Below are 18,568 nucleotides of genomic sequence, written 5' to 3' on the forward strand. Positions count from 1 at the left end.
GGGAATCGAACCCGGGCCCAGAGGACGGCAATCCGTCACGCTGACCACTCAGCTACTGGGGCGGACAGTTATTCAGGTTAAACAATGGCAACTGTTGTTACACTTCGTTAGACGTTCAGTGTTGCGGAAGTTGAGCTCAGTGTCATTGTGTCATTGTTTTGAAATGTACCCTAAATTTTGCTGGTGCCATTCCACTCTCTTGCTATCTTAACGGCCCATGCACTTCTGAGACCCTGGAGTTCTGTCCACAATAGTTGCTCTCACAGGACTCTACCAAAAATGGCACGCATCCACCGACTGCACACAGCTCGCTGAGAACAGTTCCCATTTTTCCCACACAGCTTGTATATATACTCTGCATTGTGACTTCGGGGGGTGTAGCCAAGCAGCTTCCTTAAAAGCACTGCCCAGACGGACAGCCTGGCTTGGTCGCTTGCACGCGTGTGTGAGTGGGCCTTGTTTCCCCTGCTGGTCTTATGAGCCACGGCGCAGACCCTCGCCTTCGGCGAGATGCATCTTTCTTTCTTAGAGGCTTCGTACTTAGGTGTACATGCAGTTCAGTATACTAAACTGTAATTTACGGTACTTAAATACTGGAAAAATAGGGTACTATTTCACATTTAATTTACTGGTAGAGATAAATTTATTTTAATTTTATTTGACTTTTTAATTCAGGTTTTACATAAGTTATGCACAGTTTTGGAACAATGGCCACGTAATATTACGTAAAATCAGTTCTCCAGAAATGTTTGTTAATAGTTGTCCAATCTCTTCTCTGATCAATTATTAAACATTTTATCTCCTCTGCTGATCATCGTGTGTAGCAATAATCTTATGAAATAACTTCATTATATTCTTCACAATTAATCATACATAACATACAATGAATTTTTACCGTAGTAAAATGCATCAATTTCAGTGTGCTTAAGAAATTGATTTCTGCCTCAGTAAAATGTACAAATGTCGGTGTGCTTAAGAACTTGACACATACAATGGATTTTATAATTTGACAGATGGACATGGACTAACTGATTTACAGCCATCCACTTAGAGTGATACATTTCATATTTCTGTAACAACCAGTAACTCCACGTCTGATTCTTCAAATAATGGGACTCCCATGTGTGAAACAGCACCGCTGTAAGGAAAACTAGTTTTGCACACATCTCAATGTGTATGACGTCACATCTCCTGAACTATGTGTTGCATAACGATATAAGTTTGAGGGTATACTCCGGGGAATATGTGAATGTCTCCAAAATGTGTCATGGACGGTTTTAGAATTACAGAAGTACCTGTCTGATACCAAAGTTTTACTGCATCAGCAGCAAAACTGGAGCTATCAATAAATGTTTTCCATTTCATCATTATGTGAGAGGGTGTCTGCAAGAAAAATGTTTCCAAATAATGTGAAAAGATGTTTAAAATTTGTTGGAAGTCGCTAAGTGCTCTCATTCTTAAAAACTGGATGAAAATATTGTGGGTAACTTGGGTGCTGTAAATAATGCTATCCGAAAACGTATGACCTTCGGTCGGGGAAAAACTGGTTACCTGGAGCACTGGATGCCTAATCACTCTCAGAGTAGTCTTCTTGGAACTCCACACACTTCTCCCTGCAGTGCTACCATTGTTGGAAGCATGCCGAAAAAGCCTCTTTCGAAATGGCGTGTAGCTCGGCTGTCGTGGCTGCCACAATGTCCTCTCTTGTCTGAACTCACATTCCTTTCAATGCCCTTTTGAGGTTGCCGAATAGCAATATGTCGCAGGGGACCAAATCAGGAAAGCTGAAGCACAGGAATCTGGTTTTTCGGAAAAAAAAATCTGAGTCAAGTGCGAGGAACGTGATGAAGCATTGTCGTGATGAAGGCGACAATTTTCTGTGACCACAAGTCGGATCTCTTCCGCCCGCAGCACAGCATCACACAGGCGACGGATGAAATCCCTGTACTATTCTTTGGTGACTCTTTGACTCTATGGTGTGTACTCATTGTGCACTACACTGCAGGAGTCAAAGAAAGCGGTCAGCATAATTTTGACGTTGATGTGCACTTGGCATCCCTTCTTTGGTCTCGGTGACGAGGAATGTTTCCACTGTGACGACTGGAATTTGGCTTCTGGATCGTACTTGTACACCCAGAACTCATCACCAGTGAATGTGGTGTTCGCGAAGTCGGGGTCACTGTTTGTGGAGTCAGCATGTCCTGTGACACATCAACACGAAGATACTTTTGCTTTAGCATCAGTAGCTTTGGCACGAATTTCGCCGACACTCTCTTCACCGACAAATCTTCGGTCACAATGGAAAGTGCTGATGCCCAACTCTTCCGTAACTTCTCTGACTGTCGCACGACGGTCCCGCACCACCACAGCGTTCACTTTGTCAATGACCTGGTCATTTCGGCCTGCTGATGGCCGACCAGAGCGTGGTTCACTCTCCACCGATGAGCAGACGTCTTTAAACCAGTTGTATCACTCTTTGCCCATAGCATCATCACCGAAAGCCGTCTGAATCTCCCGAATGGTTTCCACCTGGCTTTCGCCCTGTTTCTGTCAAAATTTGATGCTGTAGCGCTGCTCCAGTCGTTTTGTTATTTCTCATGCAATGAAAAAGCGACGCGAGCACGGTACACTGCCTCACTCAACTGCTGCCTGCCAGCAGCCGACGATACCGACAGGTAGGAAACAATTCACGCATACGCGTGAAGGTTCAATGTCAGCTCATGCAAGTGCGCTAGATCCAAATCCATCAGGTGTTCGCAAAAACTTTTCTAACAGATCTCGTACACAAATTTTCTAACTTCACTTCACGTAATGTCTCAAATCTTTGACATTGCACCTCATAGACTATGACAGTATTTTAATATATTGGCCGGCCGAAGTGGCCGTGCGGTTAAAGGCGCTGCAGTCTGGAACCGCAAGACCGCTACGGTCGCAGGTTCGAATCCTGCCTCGGGCATGGATGTTTGTGATGTCCTTAGGTTAGTTAGGTTTAACTAGTTCTAAGTTCTAGGGGACTGATGACCTCAGCAGTTGAGTCCCATAGTGCTCAGAACCATTTGAACCATTTTTTGAGCCATATATTAAATTCTGTCGATAACTATATAAAAAATTGAAAATAAAATTTTTGTTCACCCTGGCAACCTGTAACTGGGAACAGATGACCTGGTGACTGCTTTAGAATCTTTTAGTAATGCGCTTTCTTGACTTAAAGAGAAAGGGCATCCAGAAAAATCCAACATCCATCTTTTTTTGTCATTTACTTCACAGTTCAGACCATGTGTTGCCAACTCTCTCTGTTCCCATTTTCGTCGTCCTCCTTCATGCGCCTCTGGGTCTGCCTCTCTTCACTGCCTCCTTGTCATTCCATTATAACACCTTCTTCTCGATTGCTCCATCTGACTTTTTTAATCGTGTGCCCGATTCTTCTCCATTTTCTCTCACGTATCTGGTCTTCTATATGCACTGGTTCGTTTTCCTTCAAAGCTCCTCATTACTCGCACCGGAGATATCTATTTATTAAGCTAAATAACTCTTATGTTACTTTCTTGTGCAATTTAATATTTTCGCTAGCATGTTAAAGGACAGCCTTCACGTTTGTATTAAGAAATACAAATTCTTGTGTTACATGTGATATTTCTGTTTCGCCATACTGGATATGATGATGTGAAGACAGTGTTTGCCATGTTTATGTGGTTCTTCATACCTTCTCCTGCTCCGCCATGTGTCCACTAGCTACGTACAAGAATTATTTGACAGTCTTTAGCTGCTACTCCGCCGCCAAAGGGGGCTGTTCCATGTTCGCAGAATTTACTCTTACTTTTTTGTTTCATCTATATTTATCTTGAGGCCAGGAATATATGCTTCTTTTTTTAGAGAGTTTGTTTTCCATATCTACCTGAACTAAAAAGAACAATGTCATCCAGAAAGAACAAATCGTCCAGACAATCATGGATCCCCCCACTGGATTCCTCTTCTGCTACCTGCTGGGACTCTTCTCGTGACTGAGTCAAAGATCAGCAGAAAAAGTGTTGGCGCCAAAATACGTGGGGTGTTCAATGAGTAATACAAATCCCTATTTTTTCTCGGTCGATTTTGGTTGAAACATTGCGGAATTAATGGTGAAACATTGTGGAATATTCTCGATTCAACCCCTATAGATATACGAAGTTGCCATAGCTGGCCTTCAGAATGATTATAACGGAAATCCCTTCCAAGCAGCGTTTCCTTTGGCGCAAAATCAGAGCATCGCAGATACTCACAGGCCCTTGTTGAATGTCTACGGAGACTTGGCAGTGAACAAAAGTATGCTAAGTCCTTGGGCGAGGTGTTTGTTGTCATCGCAACAAGATCGCGCAAACCTGTCCGATCTCCCAGGACAGCTGAGAATCATGCAATGTCGCAATGTGTGGACACTCTCATTCGAAGTGATTGATTGACACAGTCAAATACCATGTTGCACATCGGGTCATCTCTGTTGGTAGTGCTGATCCACAGTTGAGGTATTCAAAATTTTGTGCCCTTTGGGCTCCTTGTCGCCTAAGAGAAGACCGTAAAGAGCAACAAAGAACGTTCTGTACAGTATTGCTTGCGTGTTACGAATATGAACACTTCGAAGTGGAGTAGTATGGTACCATGAGGTCACGTAGTCACTCCCAGTAAAGTAGCGTAAGGCTGTCGCATTAAATGGACATTATGGTAAAAAATAGGGTTGTATAGCCAAAAGCGTGGGGACTAATATGATGTATTGGAATCCTGACTAAAAGCAACCTGCTTTCAGAAGAAACTGTTACATTCTTTTCAGCCTTCGATCGGCCGCGAAGAACCCGAAAATGTGTTATTTGTAACATTAAATTACACCTTCCAGCTACTTCTCTACATAATCACTGCTTTGACTAGGACATTTATCATAAAGTGGTGCCAACTTTCCAGCACCCTCGTCATAGAAGGCAGCCACTTGTGACTTCTGCCACTTCCCTACGCTAGTTAGTTAGTTAGTTACTTTCATGCTCCATGGATCATTTTGCATGACAAATCGTCATGATGTGGGACGAGTCATTTTACATTCATATTGCAAATTAATTTGTACATCTATCTGTACTCTATACATCACCATATATTTCACCGAAATGAAAACAAGATACACAGATTGAGTTAGCAATTCCTACCCACCACCTTTTAGACATTACAAACATAGAAATTCTTCTATGGAATAGAGGGATTTGTCAAGGAGAAACTTTTTCAGTTTATTTTCAAATTTTACCTTGCTGTCTGTTAGTCATTTTATATCACGGGGTAAGTGGTCAAAAATTTTTGTTGCAGCGTTGTGCAACTCTTTCTGTGCTAAAGACAGCCTTAATGTCGAGTAATGAATGACATTTTTTCTTCTCGTATTGTGATTATGTACCTCATTGTTCCTTTTGAACTGTAGTGGATTATTTACAACAAACTTCATAAGGGAATAAATATGTGATGCAGTAGTCAGAATGCCCAACTCCTTAAACAGACGTCTACAAGACGACCGCGGGTGAGCACCACACATTATTCTTACAGCACGTTCTTGGGCAATGAAGACCTTCTTTCTTAAAGATGAGTTTCTCCTGAACATTATTCCATATGACATTACTGAATGAAAATAAGCAAAATATGTCAACTTATTCATTTCTCTCTCCCCAAAATTTGCTATGATTCTGTTCAAATGGCTCTGAGAAGTATGGGACTTAACTGCTGTGGTCATCAGTCCCCTAGAACTTAGAACTACTTAAACCTAACTAACCTAAGGACATCACACACATCCATGCCCAAGGCAGGATTCGAACCCGCGACCGTAGCGGTCGCGCGGCTCCAGACTGTAGCACCTATAACCGCTCGGCCACTCCGGCCGGCTAAATTCTCATCAATATAGACACTTAAGAATTTTGAAGTTTTCACTCTATGTATTATTTCCTTATCATGTGTTACACTTATTACTGGTGCAGTACCCCTAGATCTGCAGAACTGAATATGATGTGTCTTCGTGAAATTCAGGGTGAGACCATTCACAGAAAACCAGTCAATGATACTTTTGAGAACTTTGTTCACCATTTCTTCCATTTCTGTGTGTATACTGGAACTGATTACAATACTGGCATCATCTTCAAAAAGAACTAATTCTGCTTGTTGTACATTAGATGGTAGATCATTTACATATATGAGGAACAGTAGTGGACCTAAGATTGCTCCTTGGGGAACGCCATACGTGATTTCTCCCCAGTCAGAATTATATTCCTAAATTCTGTTGGTTGAATTACTACTAAGTAAAACTTTCTCCATTCTTTTGGTTAGTGATGACATGATCCATTGGTTGGTTATACCATCAATCCCATAAAACTTCAAGTTATCTAGGAGTATTCTATGATAAACGCTACAAATGCCTTGGATAGGTCACAGAAAATACTTCCTGGTGCTTTTTTGTTACTTAATGCTTGTAATATCTGGTGTGTGGACATGTAAATGGCACTCTCAGTAGAGCAACCCTTCTGAAACCCAAACTGTGATTTGCTTAGGATATTATCGTTGCCAGAGTGAGATACTATTCTAGAATACATCGCCTTCTCAAAAATTTGCTGCTCTGCAGTTTCTTGTCAATGTCCTCATAGTCAGCAGTTTATGTGAGCGAAGAGGTGAAACTCAGAGGGAGCTAAGTCCGGCCAGACTGCATGATGGGTGATCAGACACTTCTCATCGAAAACACTGCAGGAGTGTCGTCTTTACACCTGCAGTGTGTGGAGAAGACCTGTCGTAAAGAGGAGAGCACATAATTGCGTTACGTGGGCTGCATGGATTCAGTTGAATCCTCCCTCCCCAGTGGTGAGTGATCAAAACTTCCATCGAAAAGACTGAAGGATCGTCGTCTTGGTGCATGCAGTGTGCAGCCTAGAATTATAATTAAACCCTAGCGTCCGTAGGTATCATATGTGATACCTCTAGTCTAAAATATTTTTACGCGTTCTTCGACCGCTTTAGCGAGAGCGTCTGTCTTTTCGTCCTTTGTTTAAACTTCTTCACGCCATCAGTAGGTAGCAGTAGCAGCTGGAAAGTGAGTATTACGATGGCATGCAGACCATGTCGGGAATTAAAAATGGTAAATATTCTTATCTTTTGCAATTTCACACCTTTAGAAGCACATTTATATTCGCAAATGATTCATTTATCTTGTAAGTAAATACCTCTACCGAAAAACTACTCTCCATTAACAGAATGTTGTACTTCATTGCAGGTATCTTCCCTTATACCTCGGGACTCCTGTCATTGTTTACTTGGTTACAGTAGCACTTGTTTTTGTGTCTTCATTTATTGCTAAATTTTCTTCTGTTTGCTGTCGCTATCCTGTATTAAATTACGTATTTCCCCTACATGTAAATATATTGGGTATTTATTGTACTATTTCAATGAAAATAATGAACCCAGTAGTCCCATTTTTCTCTGCTGTAGGCCTAACTGATGAAGAAATACCGGACTTTTGGCAGTGGAAGATCAAAATATTTCTGAATTTGAGGTGTCTCAAGAAGAAGATGAGCTTGATATAGCTGTCAGATCACAAACTCCAGCAGCTGATGAGTCATCATTCGAATCAGATGACAATGGGGTACCTTTGAGTGAGATCCAACACAGAGGTGCAAAATGGAGACACACGACAGAGTAAGTTGTTGTTAGATAAATATTTGTATGGCATGTTTAACGTATAGTTTGCAAACATTTATGTTATTTTACTTTAATTTCTAGATTTAAGCTTGAAGTACCAGAAATTTCAACACCTGAAATTCCAACTGTGAAGTCACAGTTTGAATATTTCACTCTATATTTTGATCAAACATTGTTTGCTGATATGGCTTATTATATAAATTTACGTCATGTTAGGCTAACAGGAAAGTCAATGCACTACAGTGGAGCAGAATTAAGAAAGTTTTGGGGAGTTAGTATACTGACTGCATTACTGGGGTTCCCTAAATTGAGAATGTGTTGCGAAAGGCGAACACGTTGGTCACTGATTGCAGATAAAATTAGCAGGGACAAGTTTTACCTGATAAGAAATAATCTGAAACTGGTTAATGAGAATGCTGTATTACAGGAAACCAAATGAAGTGACAGTTATTGGAAGATATGACTACTTCTGGACAGACAAAGAATTATATTTCGAAATCATCACAGACCAACTCATGCATGTATAGATGAGCAGATGATACTCTTTACAGGTCAAGTAAGAACAAAACAGTATGCTAGGGGTAAACCTCCCCAGCTGGCTTGAAGAACTTCGTGCTAGCTACATCCAACGGTATACCACTTGACTTTTTGACCGAGGAAAGGATAAAGATATCACGTCTTGAAAAATTCCAGTTCCTGAAAACCTTGATATTGGAGGGCGTGTTGTTCTAAGGCTTTCAGATTCCTTACCACCTTCGGTGACTAATATACATTGATAGATACTTCACATCTGTCCCCTTACTAGATAATCTCCTGACTCATGGGCCAATCTTAGCAACAGGAACTATCATGGCAAATCGTCTTCCAAATTCTGTAAATTTCAAGAGAGATTTAGATTTTAAGAGGTGGGGCAGAGGTTCTTTTGACCAGTTTGTAAGGAGTGATAAAAAATATCAGCAATGAAGTGGTTTGACAACAAAACAATTTGCGTTACATATTATGCTTCTGGTGTTCATCCCATTGTCCAAATTCAACGTTGGTCAAAGAAAGGTAAGGTTAATGTCCAAATTCCTCAGCCAAATGCAGTTACCAAATATAACAAATATATGGGTGGTGTGGATCTCCTGGATAGTGTAGTGGGAAAATACCCAATGAGATGCAGAACTAACAAATGGACAGTGCATGTGATCCACCACTTCATAGATTTTGATGTTGCAGCTGCTTGGCTAGATTATAGGCAAGCAAAATAATAAATTTATGAGAAAAGACATCATGGAATATCAAGCTTTCAAGCTTGATGTTGCACAAAATATTATTTTCTATGGTGTGCCAGAAAATGAGCAAAGATCAGACTCGAGTAATGATGTCGACGAGGTTGATGTTGATGAAGGCTCATCACCACAACAGGCAAGAGCACCAAAAGCTTTACCATCTTCGCCATTCAGGGTATTAAATGCCTCAGATGATGAACAACATACAGAGAAATGGATCAAAATGCAGGTTAGAGGGTTGTAGAGGTCTAATGTTTGTGCAATGTAGCACTTGTCAAATGTTCCTGTACTTTACATCTGAAAGAAATTGCTTTGCTCTTTCTCACAAGAACTGAATTTGAACTTATGTTACGTTTCTCACACAAAAACATGATTATTTTATATGTTAAGAATAATTTTGTTGTAACACTCTTATGTGTTACTTTGTATTAACATAGACAGCAGGTATCACATATGATACCATCAGAAAAATATATGTAAAAATGAAAATAAAATTTTTCTCTGTATTTTTGACTTATTTGTGTCCTTATCGCTTGTGAAAGTTTCAATAAAATCAGCCTTCGGACTAACCCTCAGGACTCTAGAGTTTATGAGGTAAATGCATAACAGTCATGTTATGTGGGCTGCAGGAAATCAGGCGAAACCTTTTGGCAGGCACTTCCGTGAGATACTGGTGTTCTAGGCATCTTTACGTGCTGACTGTGTGCTCACATTGGGAAAGTGCGACGTTAGGCGATACACAGGTATACTTCACACACCACACATGGATCTGCCCACAGTTACACCGGATTTTCACTGTGGTTGTAATTTCTCGACTGACTGGAGATTTTAAAAAAATGACCCTCATATGTAACAGACAAAATAAATGTAATTAGTTTCATTTACTACTTGGTGCACTACTTAGAAGCAACATAAACTCACGTAAGGTGATTCAGATCTGCAGGAATGTAGCGTAGCACCTTATAGTTGGAGCCTATGTGTGTCTGGACAGTATGTGAGAGCTACGCGGGCAGCTAGCTTCATCGGAGCGCGGCGGCCCTCATCTGTATGCGGGGGCCGAGTGGCGCTCACCTGCGCCGCACCCACCTCTCCCCTGCCGTAGCGCTTTTTATGCTCCCTGCTCTCCCCCTCTGCCCCGCCCCCCCCTACAGACACACCCGCCTACACACCGCTTGCACATTACGCACCGCCGCTCGGACTGGCAGCGCTCCACTCCTACACGCCAGCCATTTAGCGTAACGATCCCCCCACGCCTTTGCCACGCTCTCCACAAGTTGTAATATATTGCCCAGCCGTGTCCTGGCTCGCCTATCAGACTGCGCTCCAGCTCCAGGGTTTGGGTGGAGTCGTTCACAGGGCGACGCTCTGTGCGTCTGTGATGCTACGTGGGCGACGAGCGACGCCACGGGAAGCGAGAAGAGCCGCGTCTACATTTGTACCCTAGAAATTACTGTGAAGTGCCAGGCAGTGGTTACATTTCAATGAAAGTTATCGTACGTACATCGTAAGATCTCTTTACGTTTCATGGTACTACATCTGTGCTGCGATCATGCTTTGACAAATTTTTTTTGCACGATGCTCAGACGACGTAAAAATGATATGGGGTGCTCAAGGATTGGACAGTGCTTCAATATGGCGTTAATGACTAAAGGGAACTGTTAAGTTCAACAAAGAACAGTTCTTATCTTTTCTCCAGGTGTTTTAACATTCCTGCACTTATAGTATATTAAAATGCTTCAAAAGTTTTCCGTACTTGACTCTGCGCAGCATCACTATGAGGTACGAAGGTGGAAATCATACAGTGTCTTAAGAATAACATGCACATATAGATGGCCGAGATTTCTCAAACCAAGATGAAACGTGCCATTGGGGGAAACACTGGGACGCAAATTTAAGATCCAAATCTTCTGTTATTACGTTAAAGGATTAAATTATTAACAGTGGTACATTGAAAACACGTCATAATGTTCCGAAAAATTATGTTTATTTGGCCACGAACCACGTTCCAACTTCTTATACTACCTTCCAGTGACAGCTGTGTGTCACAAAACACATAAAATTATGAACCTTTCATCAGTTGTATCATCTGAGCTGGGAGGTCTGGTAAAAGGATTATTCCGGTTGGCAAGAATGAGCTCCACCCGTGCTAACTCACAGGAAGTACCAACTTCAGCCGGCCGCTGTGGCCGAGCGGTTCTAGGCACTTCAGTCCGGAAACGCGCTGCTGCTACGGTCGCAGGTTCGAATCCTGCCTCGGGCATGGATGTGTGTGATGTCCTCAAGTTAATTGGGTTTAAGTAGTTCTAAGTCTAGGGAACTGATGACCTCAGATGTTAAGTCCCATAGTACTCAGAGCCATTTGAACCATTTTTCTAACTACTTAAATTTTGCTATACGATGAACTACTTCTACCAGCAATCAACACACCACCTCCAACTGTATGTAGCCTATCCTTTCTCAACACCGTTAGGTCCTCCGTAATAATTTCGGCTGAACCTGATTTCCTGCTTCAGCCAGCTTTCAGTGCCTATAACGATTTGAGCATCAGGGCTTTTTATTAGCACTTGGAGCTCTGTTATTTTCCGAACACAGTTATGACAGTTTACAACCATTATCCCGAGGGTTTCTGGATCTACGTTCTTCTTGTATTCGATCAGTACCCTTTGAAGCCTTTTTTGTTTTTGTCTGAGACCTTCTAACCTAAAAAAGCGACCAATCCACGCCTCATATCCCCGATACACGTCTAAGACCTTCTAACCTAAAAAAGCGACCAATCCACGCCACATAGCCCCCGATACACGTGTGGCCGCCTACTGCGTGTAATGGACTCCTATTTAGCTGAACCCCAGACTCCGCCACCCGATAGCGCAAGTCGAGGAATCTGTACCAAACCCGGTCGCAGTACTGCCTGAGCCTCTGATTCAGACCCTCCATTCAGCTTTGTTCCAGAGGTCCGCAATCGGTTTTGTCGACTATGCTGGAAAAGATGAGTTCTGCTTTCATCTCGCAAGCAAGACTAACAGCCTTTACCACTTCAGATAGCTGCTCAAAACCAAAGAGAGTTGTCTTCCGATCCAAACCGACACATGTCACTGGCGAGAGCCACCACTTGCAGCTGGCTGCCCCCTGTGCTCTTCATGGCATCCATAATAACCTATTCTACGTCTGGAATGACTCCAGCCGGTATGTACACAGAGTGCACATTGGCTTTCTTCTCAACCTTGGTAGCCATGTCCCTAAGAAACCCCATAACCCCCTAATGTTGGTGCTCCCAATTACTCCCAATTACCAATAATCCCATGCTATATGACTACCCAGATCTTGCACTCCACCCGAATGAGGGATAGTGTCAGCCACAGACAGAATCTGGAACCTGTTTGTCTGACTAACCAGGGAGGCCTTAAACGTGGCCCCTACGGCACTCTTTCGCTGCCTGCACCCCCTCCCCCTCCACGAGGCTACCTCCCACTCGGTCGCTGGTTAGGGCTCAACCTCAAGGCGAGCAATCACTGGTCAGTCAGTGGCGCGGAGGATCAACGGACTCATGAACCGAGCTGGACGCTCATTGGATCCGCACGGTCAACCAGTGATGCCAGTCCACTGCACCCTCAATCTGTGTCACCGAAGCCAACACAATCTAGAGCTGATAGCGATGTGTCACCAACTCAGCACGCTTCCATACACAGCAGTCACAGGCCCTATCCATACTGGGGACTGGAGAAACTACACTACACAGACAAACAAATGACGATCGAAACACATACTTCAAAACTCTACCGTAGACACTGAATAAAACGCAGTAACCGTGTATAATAAATTAGATTACCACGCAGGGATTCAAGAACTACCAAAGCGCACAGGTGAAACTATATAATTCGCTCTTGGTTGGGAACTTCTAAAAGAACATAAAATCGGTTACCCTCCTACTCAAACGAAAACGCGAGAACTGTGTCTATTAAACATTAAATTAACATGCAGAACTCAAGAATTAAACTATCAAAGCACACATATGAAAATACATAATTCCCTCCTGGTTAGGAACTCGTAAAATGTCACAAAATCCGTTGCTTTCTTGTTACTGCGTGTGTTGTGGTTGGATTGGCTGACTTCAATAATAATTAACTTAGAAACGGTGCAACGTACAGAATTTTTCCCTTACAATTATTCTTCAGCACAACCTATCTCCAACACATTTTCGAGCTGTTCAGACTGATTCTGGCCACCCTATACATAAGAATTATCCGATTTGCCACATCTATATTTCCGAAACTAACAAAAACATACAATGAATTTTGTTTTTTGATTAACGGGAAACTCAAAACATTTTTTCAAACCTTTTCATAGGTGTTCAATATGCCCCCTGGTATATGCGGTATTCAAATTGTTCCCAGGCTGCAGCGTGCAAGTCTTGAGTTACAGCTTCCACAGCTGCTGTTATACGATATCTCAGTTCATTCATTGCTGTTGGTGGCGGAGGCACATAAACAGATTCTTTTATAAACCCCCACAAGAAGTAATCTCTTACAGACCGGTCCGGTGAGCTTGGAGGCCGATAATATAAGGCTGTATCATCTGGTCCAGTGCGACACATTCATCGTTCAGTAGTATTTGATTTTAAAATTCCCGCAGTTCCACATGCCAGTGTGGCGGTGTCACATCCTGTTGGTAAATGAAGTAGTTCGAATCAATCTCCAGCTGTGGGAAAAGAAAGTTCTCGAGCATATCGAGATATGTGCTTCCTGTAACAGTGGTGTCGGCAAAGAATAATGGATCATACACCTTTTCCCCAAAACTGCACAAAACCTATTAAACTTTGGAGAGTCCCTCTAATGTTGTACAACTTCAATCGGTTGTTTCGTACCCCATATTCTCACAATATGAATGTTCACCTTTTCATTTAAATGGAAAGTTGCTTAGTCACTAAACACTAAGCATGGAAATAAACTGTCATCTTGCATCTTACCAAGAACGAAATTACAGAATTCCACACGTTGTTGTTTGTCACCTTCACAAAGAGCTTGCAGTAGCTGAATCGTGTATGATTTCCTGTGTAATCGTCGACGCAACACACGCCAGACGGACATCAGGGGCCTGTTGGACTGTCGAGCTGTACAGCTAGCAGATTTCTGCGGACTCCTTGCGAAACTATGGCGGATGCGTTCAACGTCTGTATCAGACACGCGTAGATGGCCCGGCGCTTTATCTTAACTCGCTGTTGTTCATGTCGTCGTCCAATGCTCTGTTCTGTAGAAGGATCCACACTATACGTAGTACGAAAGTCACACTCAACAGTTAATACTGACCAGCACTGCGCAAAACGTAGAACACAAAACGCTTTGTGTTGTCCCGACACCATTTTTACTAGAACTGAAGTGGGTGAACACTGGTGATACCTAGCGGGAACCATGTAAAACTCGAGAGTTTGCTCTTTCCGACAGTTCGTTCTTCACGCACATATCTCAAATAAGATAATAGTTATGATTTTTTCAAAAATCGGATGATTCTTTTGGAACTAGAATAGGTATATAGGTCCAGATGTTGCAACACTTAGTAACCATAATATACAGGGTGGTCCGTTGATCATGACCGGACCAAATATCTCACGAAATAAGCGTCAAACGAAAAAACTACGAAGAACGAAACTTGTCTAGCTTGAAGGGGCAAACCAGATGTCGCTATGGTTGGCCCGTTAGATGGCGCTGCCATAGGTCAAACGGATATAAACTACGTTTTTTTTTAAATACGAACCCCGATTTTTATTACATATTCGTGTAGTACGTAAAGAAATATGAATGTTTTAGTTGAACCACTTTTTTCACTTTGTGATACATAGCGCTGTAATAGTCACAAACATATGGCTCACAATTTTATACGAACTGTTGGTAACAGGTAGTTATTTTTAAATTAAAATACAGAACCTAGGTACGTTTGAACATTTTATTTCAGTGTTCCAATGTGACACATATACCTTTGTGAACTTATCATTTCTGAGAACGCATGCTGTTACAGCGTGATTACCTGTAAATACCACATTAATGCAATAAATGCTCAAAATGATGTCCGTCAACCTCAGTGCATTTGGCAATACGTGTAACGACATTCCTCTCAACAGCGAGTAGTTCACCGTCCGTAATGTTCGCACATGGTCATTAGGTTAGTTAGGTTTAAGTAGTTCTACGTTCTAGGGGACTGATGACCATAGATGGTAAGTCCCATAGTGCTCAGAGCCATTTGAACCATTTTTTTTAGTTCGCACATGCATTGACAATGCGCAGACGCATGTTGCCAGGCGTTATCGGTGGATCACGATGGCAAATATCCTTCAACTTTACCCACAGAAATAAATTCGGGGACGTCAGATCCGGTGAACGTGCGGGCCATGGAATGGTGCCTCGACGACCAATCCACCTGTCATGAAATATGCTATTCAATACCGCTGCAACCGCAGGCCAGCTATGTGCCGGACATCCATCGTGTTGCAAGTACATCGCCCTTCTGTCATGCAGTGAAACATCTTGTAGCAACATCGGTAGAACATTACGTAGAAAATCAGCATACATTGCACCGTTTACATTGCCATCGATAAAATGGGGTCAATTATCCTTCCTCCCATAGTTCCGTACCATACATTAACCCGCCAAGGTCTCTGATGTTCCATTTGTCCCAGCCATCGTGGATTTTCCGTTGCATATTATGCAGGTTTACGTTATCGCTGTTGGTGAATGACACTTCGTCACTAAATACAACGCGCGCAAAAAATCTTTCATCGTTCCGTAATTTCACTTGTGCCCAGTGGCAGAACTGTACACGACGTTCAAAGTCGCTGCAATGCAATTCCTGGTGCATAGAAATATGGTATGGGTGCAATCGATGTTGATGTAGCATTCTCAACACCGGCGGTTTTGAGATTCCCGATTCTCGCCCAATTTGTCTGCTACTGATGTGCGGATTAGCCGCGACAGCAGCTAAAGCACCAACTTGGGCATCATCATTTGTTGCAGGTCGTGGTTGACGTTTCACACGTGGTTGAACACTTCCTGTTTCCCTTAAATAACGTAACTATCCAGCGAACGGTCCGGACACTTGGATGATGTCGTCCAGGATACCGAGCACCATACACAGCACACGCCCGTTGGGAATTTTTATCACAATAGCCATACATGAAAACGGTATCGACATTTTCCGCAGTTGGTAAACGATCCATTTTAACACGGGTAATGTATCACGAAGCAAATACCGTCCGCACTGGCGGAATGTTGCGTGATACCCCGTACTTATACGTTTGTGACCATTACAGCGCCATCTATCAAAAAGCGAAAAAAATGGTCTAACTAAAATATTCATATTTTTTTACGTACTACACGTTCCTATTTAAAAAAGTGCAGTTGATATCCGTTTGACCTATGGCAGCGCCATCAAGCGGGCCAGTCATAGCGCCTTCTGGTTTCCCCCTTCAAGCTAGATGAGTTTCGTTCTTTGTAGTTTTTTGGTTTGATGCTTATTTCGTGAGATAGTTGGCCCAGTCACTACCAATGGATCACCCTGTATACCAACTTGAGTGCGTTAGGCGCTTTTTCTCTGTGTCTAACAGTCTTCCCACAAACACGTCACATAATTTACTGCCTGGGGTATTCTGCTTGGTCGTAACTCCGCCTCATGTCCTCATTTCAGTACCTGACCCACTTCCAAGGGAAAAATAAACTTTAATGGCTTGCTTCTGCGACAGATATTCGCAGGTACCAGCCAACCTAAAAAACACAATTTGTAATGATTGTAATTACTGTCTATATCTATTCCCCCCCCCCCCCCAAAAAAAAAAAAAAAACCATGGACACTGCCGTTGTTAGGGAGGCTTGCGTGCCTCAGCGATACAGATAGCCGTACCGTAGGTGCAACCACAACGGAGGGGTATCTGTTGAGAGGCCAGACAAACGTGTGGTTCCTGAAGAGGGGCAGCAGGCTTTTCAGTAGTTGCAGGGGCAACGGTCTGGATGATTGACTGATCTGGCCTTGTAACAATAACCAAAACGGCCTTGCTGTGCTGGTACTGCGAACGGCTGAAAGCCGTAATTTTTCCCAAGGCCATGCAGCTTTACTGTATGGTTAAATAATGATGGCGTCCTCTTGGGTAAAATATTCCGGAGGTAAAATAGCCCCCATTCGGATCTCCGGGCGGGGACTGCTCAGGAGGATATAGTTATCAGGAGAAAGAAAACTGGCGTTTTACGGATCGGAGTGTGGAATGTCAGATCCCTTAATCGGGCAGGTAGGTTAGAAAATTTAAAAAGGGAAATGGATAGGTTAAAGTTAGATATAGTGGGAATTAGTGAAGTTCGGTGGCAGGAGGAGCAAGACTTTTGGTCAGGTGACTACAGGGTTATAAACACAAAATCAAATAGGGGTAAGGCAGGAGTCGGTTTAATAATGAATAAAAAAATAGGAGTGCGGGTAAGCTAATACAAACAGCATAGTGAACGCATTATTGTGGCCAAGATAGTCACGAAGCCCACGCCTACTACAGTAGTACAAGTTTACATTCCAACTAGCTCTGCAGATGACGAAGAAATTGAAGAAATGTATGATGAAATAAAAGAAATTATTCAGATAGTGACGGGAGACGAAAATTTTATAGTCATAGGCGACTGGAATCCGGTAGTAGGAAAAGGGAGAGAAGGAAACGTAGTGGGTGAATATGGATGAGGGCTACGAAATGAAAGAGGAAGCCGCCTGATAGAATTTTGCACGGAGCACAACTTAATCATAGCTAACACTTGCTTCAAGAAACATAAAAGAAGGTTGTATACATGGAAGAAGCCTGGAGATACTGACAGGTTTCAGATAGATTATATAATGGTAAGACAGAGATTTAGGAACCAGGTTTTAAATCGTAAGACATTTCCAGGGGCAGATGTGGACTCTGATCACAATCTATTGGTTATGAACTGTAGATTATAACTGATGAAACTGCAAAAAGGTGGGAATTTAAGGAGATGGGACCTGGATAAACTGACAAAACCAGAGGTTGTACACAGTTTCGGGGAGAGCATAAGGGAACAATCGACAGGAATGGTGGAAAGAAATACAGTAGAAGATGAATGGTTTGCTATGAGAGATGAAGTAGTGAAGGCAGCAGAGGATCGAGTAGGTAAAAAGACGAGGGCTAGTAGACGTCCTTGGGTAACAGAAGAGATAATCAATTTAATTGATGAAAGGAGAAAATATAAAAATGCAGTAAATGAAGCAGGCAAAAAGGAATACAAACGTCTCAAAAATGAGATCGACAGGATGTGCAAAATGGCTAAGCAGGGATGGCTAGAGGAGAAATGTAAGGATGTAGAGGGTTATCTCACTAGGGGTAAGATAGATACTGCCTACAGGAAAATTAGACAGACCTTTGGAGAAAAGAGAACCACTTGTATCAATATCAAGAGCTCAGATGGAAACCCAGTTCTAAGCAAGGAAGGGAAAGCAGACAGGTGGAAGGAGTATATAGAGGGTCTATACAAGGGCGATGTACTAGAGGACAATATTATGGAAATGGAAGAGGATGTAGATGAAGATGAAATAGGAGATATGATATTGCGTGAAGAGTTTGACAGAGCACTGAAAGACTTGAG

This window comes from Schistocerca piceifrons, chromosome 6 (genome assembly GCF_021461385.2).
Source record: "Schistocerca piceifrons isolate TAMUIC-IGC-003096 chromosome 6, iqSchPice1.1, whole genome shotgun sequence".
Classification (NCBI taxonomy): Eukaryota; Metazoa; Arthropoda; class Insecta; order Orthoptera; family Acrididae; genus Schistocerca; species Schistocerca piceifrons.